Raw genomic sequence first — 8,757 nt, 5'->3', positions numbered from 1 at the left:
GTGGAAAAAGTATGACTGAAAATGCAGGAGGCAAACATAATTCATTTGAATATTGACCTGAATGTTTTCAAAGATGGATAATGGTTTTAATGTATATATCTTAATTTGCATTTAACTCATGCGTTTTCAGTAGAAGCACAAGATGAGTTACATTAAAACCATTATATATATATATATATATATATATTTTTTTTTTTTAACTTCAACACAACCAACAGACAACGTCCGGTTTATATTTGTTCCTGATGAACATCCTGACATATCATGTTTACATTTTGCATTTTTATTGCGCAGGCCTTCTCTTTCGTGTCCCAATTTGCATGTGCTTTTGAGCAGCAGTATATTTGGAGCACCAGAAAAGTAGAAGCAGGACACTGTGGGGCCCTTTTATTACTAAGGTGCACCGAAAAATGGCCTGCGCTGGTGTAGACGTGTGTTTTGGATGCGCACAGGTCCATTTTTCAGCACACCTGCAAAAAAGGACATTTTTTTATGCTGGAAAATGGACATGCAGCAAAATTTAAACCAGCGTGCGCCCATTTTCAGCCTGAGACCTTATCGCCGCCTATTGACTTAGCAGTAAGGTCTCATGTGCTAACCGTACGGTAATTGTCAGTGTGTGTGCTGATTACCGCCTGGTTAGCGCCATGTGGTAGAAAATAGAAAATATTTTCTGCCGCGCATTTTGGACACGCGTCAAAAATAGAATTACTGCCTGGGGCACACAGTAGCCAGGCAGTAGTTCTAATTTCACGCGTATTGGACACACATAGGTGCCTAAGCGCCTTAGTAAAAGGGCCACAGTTTTTGTCATACGTAATGGTTTACAGCCTGTCTACTTTAGGGGGGTCTTTTACAAAAGCTTTAACCATACACATGCATCACCTGCTGGCCCAGCTAGAGAAATACACTTTAAAAATTAAAGCAGTTTTACAGGCTTAAAACACACTGTTCTGTCTTACCCTCTATTCCCCAAGTCAGCTCCTCTTTTAATCAAACTGCATTGGCTTCCAATAAATGCAAGAGTTACTTTTAAACTATGTGTACTTATAAAGCTATAAAGACCAAATAAATCTTCATTACAGATCTATTCATGATGCAAGCTTCACATACCAATGGAATTCCCTACCAGAGTCACTCAGATATTTTACTGACTACTTGAAATTTCATAAATTGTTGAAAGCATTCTTATTTAGTGAATTCCTCACCACTGTTGGTGATGGTTATACTTTTAGTTAATTCGTTATTTCAAAATGAGGCATCTTACTGCTTGGATGTTTTTACCTATTACTGTTTTGTATTTTCATTATAGTTCTCTTATTGTTTTTTTTTTAATTTTTATTTTTACAAGCGATAAAACAACTTGTTGGAAATACAGAGAAAGTAATATATAGGAATTATTTATAGTTCTCTTATTGTAATTTGTTTTAAAAGTTTGATGTAAGCCACATTGAACCTGAACTTGTTCGGGATAATGCGGGGTATAAATGCTATAAATAAATAAATAAATAAAGCTAGTTATCTGCAGCATTACTCATAGGAATAAAATGGGCCCAGCTGCAGATAACTCGAGCTAAGCTTTAGTAAAAGACCTCCTTAGTGCCTTGATTTTAATTTTAGTGGAACACCTGGAAACCCTGTATTTTGTCCCCTATTTGTGACTTCTTCTGAATTAAACCTCTTTTAAAATATTGACTGCATTAGTGTCAATATACAATTCCTGAAAAAATTGCTTTAATTTTGCTATAAGATTTTGACTGTTTTATTAACCCATATAACAGGAGATAACTGTGAGATTAGCTGAACTGAACACAGTCCACAGCTTGCAGCAAGAATACAGGAGAAGGTGGCGGAAAGTCCTGCATTTTTGTAATGCAGGAAATGGAGTAAAACAGCCCCCCCCCCCCTCACTGTAGCCTTAAGAGAACATAGTACAGAAGAGTTAATACAAAATCCAGATGTGCTCAGACACAATAGGGCTATGATATGAGTTGAATCATATTTTCACTTATGTCACACTCTGCTTTTTTACTGTATTATGCTCAAAAACAATGGAAGTCTGAGTGACTCTTGATTGATCTTTGTATCCCCAGATGTCCAAATGAAATAATAGCAGATCAAAAGCCAGAGCCTACTTTAGGGGCATGTTTAAAAAGAGTGTAAATTTTAAATTTTGTTTGCTCTTTAAACTTCAGTTAGGCTACAAATTATATTTATGAGATTATTACTTATTTGAGCATAAATGCTCTATATTTGTTTCATCACAACCAGTGTACCATATGGCATAAATAGGTAAAGCTATAATTATGGTGAAGGGAGCATATAATCCAGACAACTTCTAAGTACTCAGCTTCACTCCAATATTTAACATAATATTTCTTAAACAGGACTGAAAAAGGCTTTATCTTCCTTATTGGATCATCAGATCAACGTATGTGCTTCCATATTGGCTATAACTGAGCCATGCAGTTTCAAAGGGGCATACCGCAATCCTCATAAATCCTTTCATTTAAATTTTCTTCATACTAATCTTTCAGAATTTTTCAAATTTTTTTAACCCATTAAACATCAGTGTTTTTCAATTACAATTTAATATGCACTAATGCACTTAGCTTTTTAGGCAGTATTTTTCATGCTGGAGACATAAATCCACCGACATAGATCTACGTTTCGCAAACTTGCTGTATCAAGGTCGTCTCCTGTATCCTCATCTCAGCATAATTTTACCTTTGCTATCTGGTATCTAATTTTTCTAATTCTGCAAGTCGCAGTCCTTTTAACTCTTTCCATATCTCCTGTCCACTTATCATTTTTCTCTCTTCGCATGTCTTCTTCACATCTTCTACTACATCCATCTCCGACACTGATATTTTCTTTTCTGCTTTCTTATTTATTTATTTGCTGCACTTGTATTCCACATTTTCCCCACCTATTTGCAGGCTCAATGTGGCTCACAAAATGTTATAGCAACATGTACACATTATAGGATAAGAATTTCAAAATATAGATACAGATGGGTACGTAGAATATCAAAGCAATCATAATAACGGAATAATAATTTTACAATTATTACAAATAAGAGTGCATAAGTAAATCATATTGGATTGGAAGTGGATTGAAAGATCAACATTACATAACATAATGATATCAGGACAAGATATAATATTTAGTCGTGAGGATGTAATTAGGATGGACAGATAGGAGGGTTCCTTAATAGTTGTGATTGGAATAATTAGGAAGTCAGATCGTTATGGGGAATCTTTATTGTATGCTTTTATGAATAAGTAGGTCTTTAATAACTTTCCATTTTTCTGCCTCTTTGACCACTCAGTCTTATCCATGCTTCATTTCCCCTGCTTTCCATCTTTTCCCCTCACCCAGGGGTGTGTGTGTGTGTGTGTGTGTGTGTGTGTGTGTGTGTGTGTGTGTGTGTGTGTGTGTGTGTGTGTGTCTCAGCTCCCCCTCAGCCATATCGGATCTGTTTTTCCTTTCTCTCTCTCTCCCCCACCCCACCATCCAGGATCTTGTGTGTGTGTCTCTCTCCCTGCCTGCCATAATCTCCTCTCTGTTTCTTGCCCTCCATCTAACTTTCTTCCCCCACCTTGCCATGCAGCATCTCTTCTCTCTCTTCCCCTGCCCCAGGCACCCAGGATCTCCTCTCTCTCCCACCTCACCCTACCTCACATACCATATGGATCTCTTCTCTGTCTCTGTCTCTCCCCATACAACAATGCACCTCTGTATCTCCCCCCACCTTCCAGCATTGCTCCTCCCTCTATCTCTTCACTCTACACCTCAGCCTTCTTCCACCATGCAGCACTGCCTGTTTTTTTCCCACTATCCAGCTTTGCTCCTCTGTCTCTCCCCCCCCCCCAAATCCAGCTTTGCTCCTCTGTTTCTTCTCTCCCCCTAATATCCTGCTTTGCCCATCTGCCTCTTCTCCTCCCAAACATCTAGCTTTGCTTCTCTGTCTGCCCCCCCCCCCAAATATCCAGCATTGTGTCTCTGCCTCTTCCCTCCCCCATCATCCTCTCTCATTCCTCCCATTTCCTACCTCCAGCGTTATCTTCTCTCTCTTTTTTCTTCCCCCTAGCCGCAAAAAGAAAAAGAAGCTGGAACTTCCCTTCCACGCTGCCTTGCTGCCAAACCTGCTGCCTCTCTGATTCAGTGGCCATCGGTAAACAAACACTGTGCACAGGGCCATAGATCACTGCACAACGACGCTGACAGCTCTTCTGGTCCCACCCTCAATGATGCAACATCCTGTTTTGGCAAGAACCGGCAGAGCTGTCAGCAATGTGCAGAGCTCTATGGCCCTGCACACAGTCTGTTTATTGACGGCCACTGAATCGGGAAGCAGAGAGTCAGGCAGAAAGGCAGAACAGGGAGGGGAAGCTCCAGTTTATATTGTATGCTACTGCCAGAGATTGGGAAGCAGTGCTCCAAAAGAGGAGAGGAAGGTTGCATTTGGGCTGGGGAGGCTTAGCCTCCCCAGCCCATCTTGTTTCGATAATACGGGTTTCTCTGCCCTTCGCAGGGACGTCATGCAAGGACGCCCTCAGGAAAACTTGGGCCCCCGTTTGATTATGCCCCTCATGGTAACCCTACGTGGGGCCAGTATCTCTCGTCCTCTTCCTCCCACCTGTGGGGCCAATATCTCTCCTCGTCTCTTCCTTCCTGCCCCCACAGTCTTTCCCACTCTCCTCCAGTCCATCTCAGTCTCTCTCTCCCCCTCCCCTCCACCTCCCCTCCAGTGTCTTTCCCCCTCTCTTCCTTTTCTCCAGTCAATCTCAGACTTAGTCTCTCTCTTCCCCCACTCCCCTCTTCCTTTTCTCCAGTCCAGTCACTCTCTCTCTCTCTCTCACTCACTTCTCCTCTCCATCTCTCCTTCAGTGTTTCTTCCTCTCCTCCAGTCTAGTCAATCTCAGTCTCTCTCTCTCTTTCTCCCTTCTTTCCACAGATCCAGTGTCTCTCCTCTTTCCTTGCCCCCTCCCCATTCCAGTGTCTCCCCTCCTGGGTCTAGTGTCTTCTCCTCTTCCAGTCCAGCAGTCTCTCTTGTCTCTTCCTGACCCAGTATCTCCCTCTCCCTACTGGGTCCAGCACCTCTTCCTGTGTGCTCCCACCCCCCAGGTCCAGCAGAGCAGTACCTACTGCATCTCACGCTCCCTAGGTCCAGCACCTCTTTCCTCCTCCGTTACTTCTAGTCCAGCATCTCTTTCATTCCCCCCTCCCCATTGCAGCATCTATCCCTCTCCCTCATTTACCCCCCTGTTGCAGAGTCTATACCTCTCCCTCGTTCCCCCCCAATGCAGCATCTATCCCTCTCACTCCCTCTAATTTGATTAGATCGCCACCAGTAGCGTGGCAGCGGCACCAAACTAACTAAAACAGCTTGCTTCAGAGCTTCAGCCTGACGGCCTTGCTTGACGCATCCTGCTCTTGTATTAGGTCAGACATCTCCAGTGTCTGCTGCCAGTTGCCATCAGCACAGTGGCGTACCAAGGGGGTGGGGTGGGGCGGTCTGCCCCGGGTGCACGCCACTGGGGGGGTGCCGCGCACCTGTTGGCTCCGAGTCCACTCGTTCCCTCCCTGCTGCTCCCTCTGCACGGAACAGGTTACTTCCTGTTCCGTGGCAGAGGAAGCAGCAGGGAACGAGCGGACTCAGAGCCGACAGGCGCGTGGCACCCCCCCCCCCCCCAGCAGGTAAAAATGCACCGGGGGGGTCACGCTGCACCCGGGGGGTTATAATTTTGCCGGGGGGGGGCCGCGCTGCACCGGGGGGGGGAGCATTGGCGATCCGCCCCGGGTGTCAGCCAGCCTAGGAACGCCACTGCATCAGCACACTGCTAATCTCCTAACACTATGAAAAAAGACCCTCTGAACAGACCAGGACACTGATACTGCTGCACTTGTTCACTGTGCTCTGTGTCTAGAGGTTACAGATAAAAAGACTCTGAACCACTCAGTGGATGGTAACCCTCACTCCATGCACTGAGTCTGACAATCCCACCACTATGTGGAGGAAAGCTGAAGGACACTGCATTATGCAGATTTTCTTAAATATCCCCCCCCCCCCCCCGGGTTAAAAAAAAAAAAAAAACCTTTACCCTGTGCCTCAATGGATCTATTTTATATACACATTTTCTGACAAACACCTCAAGCTGGCAACATCTTAACAGAATTTGCCCTCAAGCCTGTTATCTAAATCAGTCTCATCCACTTCCCAAGCAGACTTGCTCTGTTTATTGTTCTAACCAGCAGGAGCTGAGTTATGAGTCAGCCCTGGAAAAGGAATGTTGTACCCGTAAGCTAGAATGGTGGTTCATACAGCCTGGGGTCAAGGACTACACTGTCATACAATCATTTATAAATGGACTTCCCATGTGCTGCTCTGCCAGCAGAGAAAGGAATGAAGATGAACTAAGCAGTGAAGATTTTTTTTTTTCTTTTTGCTAAACTAACTTCTGAAATTCTGAGGCAATTATATGGGGCATTTGCATATATTTACATGTATTTGCACAATAAAATATATACATGTATTATTCTTAACAAAAAAGAATCACATTTTGAAATTTCTTGCCTGTCAAGTTGACTTATTTGGTATACAAATTTTGGGGGGGTGGGGAAATAAAGCATTTATCCACTCCTACCCTAGCTGAGATAATATTCAACCATCTCTCTGACCTAATGTGCAACTTTCTTCAAATCAATCACCTTACTTTCTAATTCTTCCTACTTTCTTACTCATCTATATGTTACAACTTTGCCTTACCCCTCACTACCAATTATAATGTTCTAGCACATACTGTGTTGTCATTGCAAGTAGTATACCATGCCATACTTTGTATTGTTGTTCGAATATTTTTACTGCTCTAATTGCCTACTGCTCATGTTTGATCTATTCTTACTGTACACTGCCTTGAGTGAATTCCTTCAAAAAGGCGGTAAATAAATCCTAATAATAAATAATACAATTAATAGTGATTGGTGCTGGGAAGAGAGACAGGGGATCATCTGAGTAACAGAGATAGAAAAGAAATAAAAAAGGAATTTCCGACAAGGGAGCAAAGGGATAGGAATTCGAAGGACGGATGGAGGCACACAGGAAGGAAAGAACAGAGGAACTGGGGAGCAAAGAAAGGAGAAGGAAAGGAGAGGAGATTAGGGAGGAGCGAAAGGGGATGCTGGATCAACTGAGAGGGAACAATTCTCTCACACTGCGCAGCCTGCCATTTCCCTCACTCACTCTCTCCCCACACCTCTTTTCTGATCCTCACTCATACCTTTGATCCCCTCACTCCCTCCCCATAGCCTGCATCCCACCTAGATCCCCTCACTCACTCTCCCTTTCCCCCTACACAACCCACAGCCCCTCCATTCTTCTCAGTTATCTACCATGTCCCCTTACTCTTTTCTTCCCCTTACTCAGTCTTTTCCCCTTAGTCCATTCTCTTTCATGGCCTTTCCTCTCCTCCATCAGTTCCCATCTGGAGTAACGCTCAGCCCCTCATGCAGTTTAAAAAGGGGTGTAGTTATGGGTGGGGAAATGGGTGTTTCATGGGCGTTCTGAAATTTACGCGCCTAGAGCCCAGTGCACCTAAATCTATGTGCTGGGATTTAAGCCACGTTTTCATTGGTGTAAATGGATGCACATAGTTTTAGGCACTGAGATATCGACTAAGCATATTCTATAATTGGAGATTATAGAATACTCATAGTCGGCATTGATTTCATTACCGATTTTTTTAGGCGCCATATATAGAATCTCCGCCATAGGGCCTTATTCTACAAAGGTTATGCTCCTAAATTTACATTCCTAAAATTTACATGCCTACATTTATGTAGGAACATAGATTACGCTCGTAATTTAGGCGCATAAACTTTGTAGAAAAAGGCCCGGGGGGGGGGGGGGGGGATTCTATTAATGGTGCTTAAAAAAATCAGTGCTGAAAAAAGTGCATAGTGGTAGTTTATAAACTGCACCCAAAGTTAGGCGCAGTTTTGAACATATCCTAAGCTGGATGTCTGAACTCCAGTCTCAATGCTCTATGTAAAATGGACCTTCTAATCTCCCAAACCATTCAAACTACAGGAGCCAAATTTTCAGAATGGTTATATCTGCATAAAATGTAACAACTGAAATGTTTCTCCATAAAACGTATGGATCAAGCCCAAAACAGAATAGAAAGCTAAAAAGCAAAAATATAGAAAAAAAGTACTCATATCAAATTTTCTACAATTGTTTTCTTCCAGATCCAGATGTGCCCTTGAGTCAGAGTTCACTTCTGGCGATCACACAGTAAGGAGTGGTTTGCCTTTGCCGTCAGTTTTCTTGTTTAAATTTGATGTTCAAAATTAAACAAGATTCGAAATGTAAAATTCCTCCAACTTTGCTATTGCTAGAGGCAGAGTGCTCATTTACAGACACTGTCATCAAACTTATGGAAACAACATGAGCAGGTAAAGAACAGATCAGGACTATTATTAATGTAGGAGGGTCTGGGATGTTACAAAATATTTTCAAAATGTAAGGAATTAAATCATTTTCAGGCTATGCTCAGGAGATGATGTTGATGAAAATACTTTATTGATTGTTCAAGGGGCCTGACACGGTCCGTGTTTCGACGCCGAAAGGCGTCTGCCTCAGGGGTCACAAAGGGTATTCTAAAAAAATACATATACATAAATATTTAACACATAAAATAAATCATGTTCTAAAAACAACACGTATTTGAAACAAAAAGGAACACATGCATC

The sequence above is a fragment of the Microcaecilia unicolor genome, chromosome 2 (assembly GCF_901765095.1).
Source record: "Microcaecilia unicolor chromosome 2, aMicUni1.1, whole genome shotgun sequence".
In the NCBI taxonomy this organism is placed as follows: domain Eukaryota; kingdom Metazoa; phylum Chordata; class Amphibia; order Gymnophiona; family Siphonopidae; genus Microcaecilia; species Microcaecilia unicolor.
This window is presented reverse-complemented; position numbering follows the sequence as displayed.